The sequence below is a fragment of the Zonotrichia albicollis genome, chromosome 8 (genome assembly GCF_047830755.1).
Source record: "Zonotrichia albicollis isolate bZonAlb1 chromosome 8, bZonAlb1.hap1, whole genome shotgun sequence".
NCBI classification, from domain to species: domain Eukaryota; kingdom Metazoa; phylum Chordata; class Aves; order Passeriformes; family Passerellidae; genus Zonotrichia; species Zonotrichia albicollis.
The window spans coordinates 19,451,534-19,466,128 of NC_133826.1; the positions used below are offsets into that span (position 1 = coordinate 19,451,534).

At 36.7% G+C, this 14,595-nt stretch overlaps 1 long non-coding RNA gene across 2 annotated transcripts in view; it reads right to left on the reverse strand.

The window, feature by feature from the left end:
- The window catches only part of LOC141729854 (uncharacterized), a 48,488-nt gene extending 37,742 nt beyond the window's left edge, over positions 1 to 10,746 (reverse strand). For both annotated transcript variants that reach the window (XR_012581378.1, XR_012581377.1), the window contains exon 1: positions 10,621 to 10,746. This is a non-coding gene — a long non-coding RNA (uncharacterized LOC141729854). The remainder of the gene's footprint in view (positions 1 to 10,620) is intronic.
- Between the last annotated feature and the right edge of the window lie 3,849 nt (positions 10,747 to 14,595).

Below are 14,595 nucleotides of genomic sequence, written 5' to 3' on the forward strand. Positions count from 1 at the left end.
TGCCTTCTTTAAATAAAGTGCTTTGTGCTGTATATGCAGCTTAGGGATTTTGCTAGTAAAGCATGCACCTAGAAAAGCATGAGGAAAAAACCCAAGACTTGAAAGCAGCAGTATGAAAAGATCTAAGTTAACTTACAGCAGAATAGATGACATCGAAGGAGACAGATCACTTTTTGCATTAGAACCAAACTAGGTGTAAGTTGGCATTACTGGTTTAATTATTTTTTGAATAGGATTTGCATTTATTGTTGATTTGTATTCTTACTGTTAGAAATAGTTGATCTTCTCAGAATAGTTAGATATGAATTCAGTTTAAATATTTCTGTCTGGAAATGGCTATTGATTTCTAGGGATCTATTTGTAATTTAGAGGTACTTGCCAGACAGCTCAGCCAATACATTTGCATGATTAGGTTGTTTGGGAGCTGCTCATTTTGAATTTTCATGGTGTGTGACTAGTGACCAAACTCATGCATTATTGCCTCTATTCCATTTTTCAGCAGCAAGCTTTTAAAAGGCAGGAGAATAAACAGCAGAAAGTTTATAATATGTACACAGAACTTGTTTTCATGTGAACCTTGGGTGCCATCTTTGAAAAATTTTGGGCTCAATGTTTCTGTGAATAAACCCAGGCTTGAGAACAACTAACTGCAGAGCAAATAAATAAAGTTTCTTATACGTGAAAAACTTGAAAAGGTACCTGAGGAATTGCTTTCCCCAGATGTATGATGAGAGATGGGGCATGTGAAATGCTTAATGTTAGTATCAGTCTTGTGTTTCAATATCCCCTATATAATTGTTACAGAAGTTGTGGAGCTCTTAATGACTGAAACTGAGTGTAGATTAGTGAATGTTAGAATTTTCTTGTTTAATTCTGTCTAAAATTAAAGCACATTAAAATATTTTTTCAGAGAAATAGAATTAAATAATCTCTAAAATTACATGTTTACCTTCAAAAATCCTCAGACTGTTTAAAGACTTTTTCTTTAAATAGCATCTGAAAAAGATGTGTTTATTACCTTTTGTTTTTCAAGTCTGTTTTTTATCTCAAGCAGGCCACACTGGCATCAAATTCTTATATCTCTGTGTAGCAGTCTGAGGAAGAAATATTAGAATGGAACAAAATCTTTCCAACTGGTTAATGAGTTACTTCAGAGTCATCCCTGTATTTGCTGGCGGGTGCTGGCAGAGTGAAGTTGCAGTAGAAGTATTGTTTATCTGTTTGTTTGTTCTAATAATTAATTATATGTACACTTAGAAAAATACAATTTCTGTTTACTTTTAGCTAATATTTTTAAATAATCCCCTAATGTTAGTACAAGTGATCAGTAATGGACTTGTTTATAGGAATTAATTGCTGCTAAGAGATTTATTTCAGGCAATATTCTGTTTGTTGTCTTAAGCTGAAGAAGTTTCTGAAGAAAAAGTCCAATGGCTCAGTGTTAGTCTGGGGTTCTGATGGGTAACAGGCTTTAATGCCAGCTTTGTCCCATCTGCTTGTGCTAGTGTTATTACTGAGGTCAATGGATTAAGAAATAAAAATGTAGAGACTGTGAACTGTACAGACTTTTGTCTCAATGGATTGCTTTTTGCAGATGTGTGAGGCCGTATTTATTCTGTAGTCATGTTTATGGAACTTACTGAATATCATGGGGATAGTACTGGCTATACTTCAAGTAGGAATTAAAACCATGTATTTTCATTGTCTGAAAAGGAAGACTCCCTTCCTTTCTCTAGTGTATTCTGTAAAGAAGTATTAGACAAAGAAAATAATATCCATGCTGCATAGGTCTCACTTTGCTCCCATTTGAGTCAATAGTAAATCTGTTACTGAATTTAATGAGGGTCATCTGGGACAAAACAATGCCTGCAAAAAAAAAGTTTTTTAGGCAGTTTAATAAGAAACTGTAATAACATGTTGAAACAAAGCAATTATTTTGTTGGCCACAAATGGAAGTTACTTCTAATATGTGCAAGTTTTTGAATGGGTTTATCCCGCTTTGCAAAATTAGGTATCTAATCAAGGGTAGTCATTTGGACCTTCCTTCTGATGCCATAATAAAGCTGAACAGCCTGAGTGGGCCAAGGATAATTCTCCTTTCTTCACCCCAAGAAAATTCCCTTACAAAAGTATTGATGCAGTTTTGTTTAGCTGAAATCCAAATTTGTAAGTATGAAGAACTTATCTATAGTCAATGCAGTTGTAAAGTTACAAAGGTCTGCAGCACTGTTTAGACTGAAACTGATGTTTTAAGGCAATTACTACTGTAGAGTGAGGGGAAATGTTTTATAAATAGTGTTGATATTAACTATTTTCTTTTGTAAACCCATTAATTTCTTTGCAAATATATATTTCCATTATTCAGTGATTAACCCATACAAAAATGAGGTGTATCTGAGGGAATAACAAAATGAGCAGTAGAAGGCAGTGTTTGTCCTTACACTGCCCAGTGAGGGTTTGCACCAGTGTGATGAGCACAGTAGATTATGCTGAAAGGGAAAATAGATACTTTTACCCAAAGGTTAGGAGTGAACCCTGATGCATATTGTGATTAACTCCAGTAGATTGCAGTAAGAACAGTAATTTGAAACGTGTGATACATTAAGCCAGACACTGATACAAAGCAGAAGTAGGAGAGCATGATTTGCTTTTTCAGAAAAGTGGAGTCAATTGGCATCAAATGCCCTTAAGCACTGGAGGTGCAATCTGTCTGATAGTAACCTATAAGAAATAATTGTTGGATTAAAATGGCAGCACAAAACTTGGAAAATAAAATGATTATGTAGAGTCAGACACAGGATGAAGTGGCTCTTAGGAAGCCATAGTAGTTAATATTTACAGTGGCCTTAACTCTCCTTCCCAATCCTGTTTCCTTCTTTCTGTGTTCATGTAAAAGTCCCATTCTTTTTACTGCCATTTATTACAGGATCCTGCAAAAAATAAAAAGTATAGTAAGGAAAATCCATTGTCTTGTTTTTAGTAATATCCTTATTTCTTCAACAGTTTTGTATGGCTTTTTTTACTGGTTACTTTTTCTATAAATATACAGGGTCCTGTAATAAATGTCTGACAAAAAAAATACAGACACTATTGAAAATGTCAATTTTTTTGTTCTTTAGAACTTTTTTCTTCTTATTTAAAAGATCCCGTGATCAAACTCTGCTCAGATAAACAACACAACACTGAACACAGCATACAAGTTGTGCAGCCAGCTTGTATTGATCTGTACCCATCCATCCATCACTTGTACTGTGTGTGATTGTGTAGCTCCAGGAACTGCAGGGGTGGAGAGAAGGAAAAGCAGCCCCTTTTGTTTGTAGAGAATACAACATTCAAGAGCAATGAAATGGCATGTTCAGCCTGTTCTGGAAACAGAAAGAAAGTCTGATTCATTGCACACCTATTTGAATGTACACTGATTATTCCAGTTAGAACTCTCAGTATGTGGTGGTGATTTTTCTGGTATAAAAGTAGGTTTTTGTTATGGTTTTTCATCACAATAAAGAGGTTTCTTCTTTTTTTCTTCCCCGTGGCTGTTTTGAGGCTGGGTTATTCTCTACAATCTGTACAATGTTCATGTTTATTTCCTTCTGCATCTTCTCTGTATTTATATTGCTCACTTGTGTGACAGTTTTTAAAATTTCTGTTCGACTCATATGTCAACAGATTTTTAATTATGCAAATATCTTACCTTAACTTTGATCAATTACAGAAGAGATGGAATTTTTTTTCTTCCTTGCCATTATATCCCACTGATGTCTTTCCATTGTGGTTGTTTCATGTTGCCCTAGCAGATCCTTTTAATTTTGAGCTCTGGTACACAGGAATTTTTTTAATGATCAGAAGTGCCCTTGTGTTGATCTTTTATTGGTTTCCAATAAGATATTAGTTTAAAATTATTTGGTTTCTCTAAATTTGTGACACGGATTTCATTTGGAAAGTCAGTGTCAGCAGAAGTTCCACTAAACTGGTGCTACTAGTTATTTCCAAGCAACACTAATTACTGTCTGTGATCTCTTTGTAGAATACCTCATCAATGTACTGCCTGAATGCAATCATGTATTTGGATTGGAAATATTCCCAGAATTCAATTCCAGATGTTCCTTTTCCAGCCTTGCAAAACAGTGATATTCTCCAACTGCACTGGGCTATGGTACAGACAGCATTTCCTCAGAACTGGTGTCTGACAGAAGGCAGCAGAGAGGTTTCAATAATATTTGGTTCAAAGTTTTGCATTCTGTGCTGGTTCAAGCAGAATCATCTGAAAATAGATTCTGAAAGTGGTTTAATTTTGATGCCACTGAAATATTTAATTTTTTGTGTGTCTTGATCCCTTTTTTGCTTTGGTTTCTATTCCAGACCTTTCATTAATATACTACTCATTACACCTTCCACAGATTTGATATTGTAGATATATCCAATATATGAAATTCAGTAGTTTTTTTCAGTGTTATTGAGGTATAATGCCTCAATGTCAGACAAAACTGATTTATATTAAAGTGTGTTTTAAAAACTTCCAGCCATAATTCAAAGCAAAATGAAATTACAGCATGTAAATAGTTCTGGAAAATGTAAATGGTTGTTTATGAGATCCATAACAGAATGTTACAGTATAAGGCCAGGAATGTGTTTCTGATTTAAGTGTTTATTCTGCTAGTTTGACATTGTGCCTGGTTTTAGGGAGCTTGTGAATGAGGCTTCCAAATGGCTTTATATTATGAGAGAATCCCCTATATTTAAGAAGATAAAGCAAAATGTTCATAGGGAATTGCTGCTCAGCGGAACTTCAGAGAAATGTGACCATGTGTTAATGCACAGGTTGATGTGAAGTCGTGGGTAAGCTTGAAATGTTTGTCCTGGATTTTACTTTAATTTTGCATCTATTCCTCATTTGGAAAAAATACTTCTTAGTACATCTGTCATGGAATTGGAGAAACAGTTACCATAAATGCTATTTCCATGTAGAATTAGACTTACAACTAAGAATGCCTTTAAAACAGAGCTTTGAGACAATTAACAGCTTGTAGAGAAAGTGGACAGACAAAAAAAAAAAAAAAAGGCAAATTACTCTCAAGTAAGGCAGTGATTAATCATATCAGTGTTCCACTTTTATACCTATGCCTTAAATATTTGCTTGATTTTTTTTTATGGTGCTTCATTATTTGCTATTCAGCATTCATAGTTTGTTTTTCTCTTGTTTAAACCATCTTAGTCATTTAAAAAGAGCACTAGAAACATTGTTTTTTAATTAAGTTGGCCAAACATTCCAGACATATAAAAGAGTAGTATGGCACTGAGGCAAAGATTTTACAAACATCCCAAGGACTCAAAATTGTTGACATAAAATGTTCAGCAAATGCTTGCAGGTAATGAGTGTTTGAATAAAATGATGGTCATTTCCTAGAGAATTTGTGATAAGAGAGGGGACTAAAGTCACAAGAATGTGATTTGCAATGAATAATTCAGTTGAAGCAGAACAAACATTTGCAAGTTGGGTTTCCTTCATGTTTCATAAATTTCACATCCTATCATTTATTTGCCAAAAGTTATTCTCTTCTAATTAGTTTTCTAGAAATCTGAAGTCTTATCCATTTCACAAACTTAAAAGAGTAAGTTCCTTTACATAGTCCTTGTTTTTCTTTGAAGTTGGTTCTGTGTTTTCATAAGTATGAAAACAAAATGTAATTTGTCCTAATGAGGAGAAAAACTATTTACTCATCTGCAGAAGGAATTGCTGAATACATTAAATAGTAAACTCTAGAAATTCTGGTACCTAGGTGTCTTATTAAACTTGTTTTGCTGTTTTTTGATATTTTCTCTTTTGTTGAATAGCAATACTTTGTCTTAACTTTTTTTTGCAGGAGAAGAGGTTACACTTGGGTTGATATTAAAATTATAATTTCCTTTTTATTTTTATTGCTGGTCATGAATTATTTGACAACAACTAAAGACAGTTGTGTTTCATGGGGAAACAATGTATTCTGTTTATTTTTCCTCTTTTAAGCTTACAAATTCCCCATAAAGACATTAATTCATTTATGTTTTTAATTGTTTTCAAAAAAGTTTTTGACCTGTAGACAAGGATGCAGTGTTCTCAGACTTCCTAAAAATATGTTTGATACCAGCAACATCTGTGGAATGGGAGTTTACCTCATAAAAGGCTGGATTCTGGTGCAAATTCTTTCAGGGCATGTTCAAAATTAACTTTCAAAAATATGTTGCCATAGTTTATTTTGAATTCATTGTCATTATTGCTTCTGCTCCTTTTCCATTTACTCACAGAGAGGACATGAATGTAGCTGGTGAGAACTCCAGGCTGCCTGGGAAGTTGTTTGATGTAAACTTCAAATTAGTCTGTTGGCATCAGAATAGCTTTAGATTAAAAGATATGAGTTTCATTTAAGTATGATATCAGCCTATCAGCAGAAAGAGATTGAACTGCTTTCTGTCAGAGATTTTTAACAAGATTGCAATGATAAAATGGAGAAGACAATGAGATTATTGTATCATGAAGCATGGAAGCTTGAGGCAGTTTTAAAAAACTTGTTGCTATAATTAGTTTAACCATAAATGTCATAAAGCCCTATTGTGTGTGTGCTGTCTGACAGACTGTACAAATCAAATTGTAGAGATAGTGGCTTAACAACTATTGTCTTCAGCTTCTTCCCCATAGCATCTGATTTCTATTAGCATGAGGTAAGCAGCTCATGCCCTGACTTGCAGAATTACATTATTTCTTTGATTTCTTTTCTATGGACACAACATTGCTCAAATTATCCCCTCCAAGCTGACATCTGCAGCAGTGGCAAGAAAGGGGCTCAGGCTGTGCCTCTGTAGCATTTGTCAGGTGCCTCTTCAGGAAAAACCAAGGTGCCAGAAAGGCGTCAGTCCTGAGGAGCCAACAGCAGTAAAGGCAGGTTAATTACCTATAATCACCTGTTAGAGAACAAGAGAATGGTGTAGCATTTTTTAGTTAACAAAAATATCAGACTGGCTTCCTGCCTCCAAACTTTTCAAAGCTTGAAAATATAAATTTCTACTGTTCTTCCCCACTGTGATTTTCAGTGGAATTTTGTGGGATTTTTGGAACAGAACACTTGGGCAGATGGGAAGATGGATCAGCTGAGGAAATACTGGTGTAAGGAATACCCAAATTTTCATAGCAATAGATTTCCCTAATGTGTTTCCCTTAGTATCAGGTTTATTTCTCTTGTATAATCATACAAAAATAAGAAATTGAGCAGCTTCATATTTGATGTTTAGAAGATAGGCTCCAGCTAGAGCTGACCCTCATCCTCTAATTAGTCCAGTTATGAAGAGTCGCTGCTACTCAGATAAATCAATACAAAGAATATTGTTTTACAGGGCTAAGAAACAATTTTCTTCAGAATGTGCCCTCTGTAATTGCTACAGATTTCTCTGCTTTTCAGGACTGTGTGTTGCGAGTTCTGATGTTTTCTGATTTGCATATCAAGAAAGTTTGTCACTTTAACCAAAGGTCTATAATAACATCTTGTAGAACCAATTCTGGTTGAACTCACTGAACATTAAAATCTACTCAGCTGTTCATGAAAGCAGTTCGAGTTTTTCCACAAGAAAGAGTCTGATTGGAAAAGTCAATGATGGTATCAGGAAGGTTTCTAATTATTGCAGCAGATTTTGGATTAGGCATTCTGCGTGCAGGCATTTTAATGAAGAATTTTTTTCCCTGTCCCTTGCCAGTGGGTAGGGGATACTTGAGCTGCACCACATATTTAGAAGTCATTGATACATGCCTGATAACACAAATTAAAATTTCACCAGATACAGAGCATGAAATCTTTAAACCACTTCCTATTTATAAAGCTTTTCTTTTGGAGACAATAGGGACTACTGGGTATACCAGAATGGTTTCTGAATATTGAAGTAAAAATTTGTGATGTCTGTATTGCCTGAGGGCTTAGGAGAAAGCAGATAAGGACATCTTGGATCCGCAAACTCAGATAAGGTGAAGTAAATTCCTTGATCTTCAGGGAAGATAATTAGTCAATCTCTAATTCCACGAAGGAAGTCTCCTTATTAATAAAGCTAGATCACATACCAGTTTGTCCCTTATCTAATGTGACTGATTACTAAAATCCTCCATTTTTCTCTGGCTGTTGCCTTCCTGAGTAAACAAATCACCAGGTTCGATTGGCTCCCATTTGCACTTCATTGCCCCCTGACAGCAAACATGCTGTAAAAACAAGCTGCCTCAGGTACTTTTCAATCTCCAAAGGGAGAAGGAGCAAATGCATACCTAATTATTTTAATTTTTTAGTTTTGTTTTCCACGAGACATAGCGTTTAATTTTGAGTGCAAAACCATTTTTTCAGTAAGCTAATGTCAAGGTTACAATAATACACTTTTTGCTGCCGGGAAGGCATAGAGAAATCCATCAGTGTTTCAAATCCGTTTCTGTTACAATCCAAATTGTCTTCCAGAAGTGTGAGGTAATTAAAAGACTAAAACCAGGCCAAGAAGTAAATGGCTTCACTTGCGTGCAGTATTTAATTTGGATGAAAGTTAATTCAGAGCAAGTTAAACAGTGAACAAACTCTGCTGAAATGTATTTGGTTTCTTCCCTTCATTTTAGGGGGCACAAATGCATCAAGAAAGTGAGTAACATACCAGTCTGGATGTATTCTCTTTGAAGAGATCCTTTTGGCACCTGTCTACTTATTTTCTCTTTGATATTTGATCTCTACATTAGGACTAAATTAACAAAAACTCAAACCCCAATTATATAGTATAATGTTTTAAACTCAGCACCTTTTCTATGTTTAAAATATCTTTTTTTGGAACTGGTTTGGTATATGTGAGCTAGCTGGAAATTAAGCAAAATATATTCAGATCTAGCTATTGTCCTTGACTTTCCTTCTGAACACAGCAGAAACATTTCTGTCAAGGGCACAAAAGAGAGAGAAAGGGTTATCCCAAAATAAATGCCACATGAGGGGTGGGAACCTGCCAAGGGCCAGCCCCTCTGTGGGTGCCTGGATTCCTGTGGGGAAAGCACTTGTCCTCTGGCCCCTAACACAGGCATCCTGATGGGGATGCAAGGAGCTTTCTGGCTCCCTATCCTTGAAACTAGCTCTGCTCTTCTGACTAGGCACTCTGGCCAAAACCAGGGAAATCTTTGCTTTGATGTTATTTATAAATAAGATACAAAATGCTATTTTTTAGCAAATTGCCAAATGATGGAGAGGAACGCCTCAGTGACTCAACCAGGTAAAATTTATATATCAGCTGAGTTTTAAAAACACTATCAAGTACAGAAATGTAGGAGGCAATTCTGAGTATTGGTAGGTGAGAAATACTGTTCTTTACCATTCTTGATTTCATTAAATCACAGAATGGAAGACAGGGGTTCTCTGGGTTAATTATGCAAGAGGTAGAACGGAAATTAAAAACAATCTCTTTGGGGCCTATTAAAGAAAGAGGGCAGGGAATACCGGAGGCTAATGAGATTGCTGTAGTGTTGGGAAAGGAGCAGAGGATAGCTCTGATAGGAACTGGCAATATGAGAGCAGAAACAGTTCTTGAATATTTCAAGGCTGCAGTGTTCACTCTGGGGAAAATACTAAAGAAGCTAATGGAAACAGTAATTCATTAATATTTTATTTAGGATATTTATGCAAGTCATGTGTTTTTAAGTATTTCCAGGCTACTTCTATGAGATGGGAATATAATGAGGTAGAAGAATTGAGGAGCAATAATATCTGAAGCAAGTTTGCTAATTGAGTTTGATCCAGACTGGCCACTTGAAGCAATATCAAGCGAATGGGTTCTTGCAGTAGGTTGCTGCTTGTTGCAGCATGGCAAATCCCTGCAGCTCATACCCAAATGATCCCACTGCTCAGAGAAGGGAAGAGCTGAGAGATTCTTGTCACACAAGATGCTTCTGAGGTGTATTTTGATTGAAGTTAATAATTCAGGGGCCTTTGAAGAAGATTGCTCTTAATTGTCAGTAATGAAAATGGGCAAACCCAGCTACAGCCAACTGAGTTTGTGAAGTGCTCTGTGCTTTGCAGTTGACCGCGTGTGAGACCCCAGTAAGGTTAACATTAAGGAATGAATGAACAGGAGACGTGAGGTAGAAAGAGGAGCTGTGCAGTTTCCCCCTGTTCTGCTTGTCTCTTCTGCTTTAGAGCAAACTGTCATAATAATGGCATGGTACATGCACAGCCTTATGTTAACAGCTTGCTGGAGATGATATTCTATTCCCTTTGGGCAGCCTGCATGCCAGCATTTGACATATGCACAAAGAAAGGAACTGAGAAAGGGAGAGTGGATAGTTCTGTGATCAGCAAGTAGCTGGGAAACTACAAGACAGCAGACTATTTCATACAGCTTACTGATAACTTGATGTTTTTTCACTCTTTTCATTTGAAAAATAACATATTACACATCAAACCCTTTTAAAATCACTATTAAATAAAAGGAATTGACCAAAAAGCCCCCGAACCCCAACCAACCAGACAAAACCCCCATAATCTCACCTTAAACCAAACCAGTAACAACAACAAAAAAGCAAACCCCCAACCCCTCTCTCCCCTTTTCCCCCCTGAAAAACTAAGCCTACCTCAGACTATATCCTACCTGCTTGTTTTAGGGAGTGTTTGACCTCACTGGAGGTTAGCTGAGATTTGGAAAAGCCTTTGAGAGGTGTGAGGTGGGGCTGTCCTGAGTGCCCAGCGCTGCAGGGGTGAGGCTCTCAGGGCTGCCGGGAACAGAGCAGGCCGCAGCACCTGAATCACCCAGAGCTCTGAGAGCTCTGCACACACTGAGCTCAGCTACGCAGCACCCTCGTAGATAATTCATTGCCATTATTTTTCCTTATAGATATCAATAAACCCAGATTTACAGAGACTTTCAGATTTGTGATGCGTTCTGTTCCAGTGGGAGCTGTGTTACCTTCACATGCCTTGAAAGCTCATGTTATAGGAGTATGCTTTGTTTCTTAAATCAGTAAACCAAAATAAATTCTGGCATAACAGCTATGCTTAAATGGCTTAAATTCTATTTATCAGAATGTTAGGTGACTCCTAATATATTTTCTTAATTTTCTCATATTTGTGTGTTTTTATGCTATGGTTGAAGAAGATCTCAGCAGCTGCAACTGCTCTTTATCCTGAACTGAACTACTGGCTCAATTTTACGTTGTTTAACCAAACTGAAAGGAGAATGGTTGAATTGTGTGAATACTTATTTCACTCATTCTTAATTCAAAGGGAAATATACTCTTTCAGAATAAATTTAAGGAAGGAGAAAAGATAATTCCAACATATTTTGCTGAGGTTTCTGTCATTACCTGTAATGCAGAGGGCAGAGGTTTTTGACAACTTAAAGTCAAATATTTTTATTTATTTAGTGTTTGGTTTATTGTGTTATTAAGAATTTCCTATACCAATAGAAGTATACTGTTTTCCTTGTGTAGATTGATTCTGAGAAATTTAATGTTTCCAAAATAGAAACTCTTGAAATAATAGGAATTAACAAAACAATCAAGGGAGGCTTGGGGTAACATCATGGGGTAACAACAGCTTACTGTCATAAAAAAATATACATGACAAGCTTTATGTGCTGCTCTGGGTTGTGTATTTCAGTGAGATTTGAAGTGCTGTGGTTTTGCTGTTTCAGTCTGGATTTGTGCTGATATTCCTGACCTTCCAGTTCAAATGTAACTCAGAGTGCAAAAATAACTGTAAGAGTTTGGAGTATAGTGGCACCTGTAGATTAGAGTTACAAATGCAGTAAAAGTGTCCTGGTAGAGTTCCAGCAGTCAGACTCTGCTCTGGCAGCTCATAAGAAAAGGCAATAATGCGTAAGTGAAGCTGTGTAATTGCAGTTACCATGGGAACAAGCCTTGGGTTTGCAAGTTCCCTGAGTTCTGTGGATTGAAATTTCTGTCTCAGCAGTGTATCAATATACTATTTTGAATAACATCTCTTTAAATTATGTCCCTAAAGATGTTAGAATTGTCATGGACATTATTCAACATAAAATAATGTCCTCTGCTATAATTCTTATTAGCGCACAGTTGTATGCATTATCAGTTGATCTATCTGGAAGCAAAAAATTCCACTGACATTTTAATATGAATTTTTTGTTCATAGTTTTAAATTTATTCTTTTTGAAAAATATATTTTTAATTTATTTTTGTAAGGAGTGTTAAATTCGAAGAATTGACTGACTTGGTACTTGTTGCAGAGCAGCTTAAGCTGTTATTTTAAAGACTTCAGGGAAAATGAACCATTTTCTCAGTGTAAAGCTACTAAGAAATAGGTTTTAAAAACAATTTAGTGGAAATTTTTTCAAGTGATTGTTCTTGAAAGTAAAGATATGTGTTTTCAATTTTTAGTTTCCGAGATTTTTATTAAGGATTGAAAGTCAGCTTCTTAAAGTAGCGCCTCTTTCCTAAATTCTGTTTGTCCACAACTTTGGCCAAATTTTCTAGATTAAATCTGGATAGTTCTTAATGATTATTATATGAAAAATGAAATGCCATCATGTGGGAATTTCCCTCAGAACTTTTAGAGATAATTTTTAAAATTAAGCCTTTTTGAAGAGACACTTGTGATTTTTGTTCTCTGTGCCAAATCTCTTCCTTAGAGGCCTGAGTTGATCCTTGATGAGGTGTCAGTTGGTGCTGTTGGCAGAAACACATTGTGCATTGAAATATAAGTGCTTGCTGGGTGAGCCCTTCACCCAGGAACTGCACATTTCATTAGCTGTGGTTCCACTCTGCATTAATGAGGGTGACAGCTTGTCCTGTGTCACTTCATAAACAAGGTGACCTTCACAAAACCTTTCCTAATTGATTAGAGACAGAAATAATGTAAATATAATCCATTAGAAGTAATTATGTGTGTGCTTTCTCCATTGCTTTGCATCATGGGGAGCTGTACAGAACACAAGGTAAGAGCCCAATGCAGATAAAAATGAGGAAGTTATGGGGTGCTTGAGCGTCTTGCTCTCTCTGATTGCCATGCTGCCTTCCTCAAGGCAACTACATTATTTCTTCATTGCTATTGCAAAAGGAAGCTAGAAATACCAGGGGATGATCACCAGGAGAAATAAAAGTCACACAACATGTAAGAGATAATGCAATCCTGCACAGTGGGGGGAAGGGAGGGTGTGATGGCAACAGCAGATGACGTTTCTTGATATGTGCAGCAGACCACTGAGCTGAGCTCCTGCCATCGTTCTGAAGGCAAAGGGCCACTGGGCTTTCCCTCTTCCTTCCTAAGGAAAACCTGGGCTGAAGGTGGACTGCAGACTGTGTTTTGCCACTGAGTGTAATTTAAAAATCACCAGCAGAAGTTTTGTGACCTCTAGTGCTTAGAGATTCAGCAAACTGCCAAAACAGTGGTGATAACGTTGAAGGTTTTAATTTGCCAAAAGGAAATACATCTGGGCAGTCATATCCAGTAGTAGCAGCTGCAGCACAGCCTTCCCTCAGCAGTTAGGCTTCTTATCAAAGTCTGATGTCAGAACACAACAATACGATAAACTGTTTTTTAATGGCAAAAAGCCCATCCAAAATAATTTTCATAATTTCCTAGCAGCATCATATGGCCACGGTGAAGTGACAGGTACATGGGGGTATAAACTGTACAAATACATCAATTTCAGTACAGTAATATGAGGAGTGAGATACTACTCAGTACGTGTAACATCATCAGAACCTGGTCCAGAATGAATATTCACAAGCCTTTAGGTTGAGTTTTCTGGTTTCTGAGGTAGATTAGTCTCAGGATTCAGCCTGCTGTTTTGTGCTTGGTATTTTTTATTTTCATTTAGAATTAGGCATCTGAGATGTGGCAAGCAACACTTGGGCATATTTTACAAAAAGTGCTGTTTGGACACTTCAAAAATTGCATTTTGAAAAGAAAACTAATTTTCTGTAGAAGTACTCAAGCTTGGCATGTTTTTATGAACTCCAGTTTTTTCTCTATTGACCATGGTTAAAAATACTGCAGTTCTCTGGTAGGCATGATCAAGGGAACTGGACTGGGTGTGGAAAAGGATATTTCCCACCTGAGTTAAGAAAGAACAATAGGTCTAATAGGGCTCACATGTCATCTCTCTTGGAGGCTTACCCCCATGAGCTTCCTTCAGGCTATACTGGGCTGCGTGACAAAGATGAAGCTCCCGGATCCTACTTCATAGCTTTGAAATCAAATCCCTGCTCTGGGAATTCAGCCCAGCAGAGGCTGTGCTCTATTAATTATTCAGTTACTACTTCTGTACTGGTAGACCAGAGGTAACCTAGCATAGGCTGTTGTCTTCATAAAAGATTATCCAATCCTCTACAAAGGATTACCAAGAGAAGCCCTAATTTCTGGAGTTGCTATAGAATACCGGAAATGGTGGAAGTGATCCAAACCTGTATAACCAAATGCTAGTGGTAATCTCTGTGCAGGTGCTTTTCTACCTGGGAATGTTTTTGAAACATTTCTTCTGGCTTATTGCAGTGTCTCTTCAAGAGTCTGAAACAAATTGTGGCCATTGCACATAATCACAAATCCCAGTTGGGGATTTCATACAGAAATTGCAGCAGCTGGGTCTGGG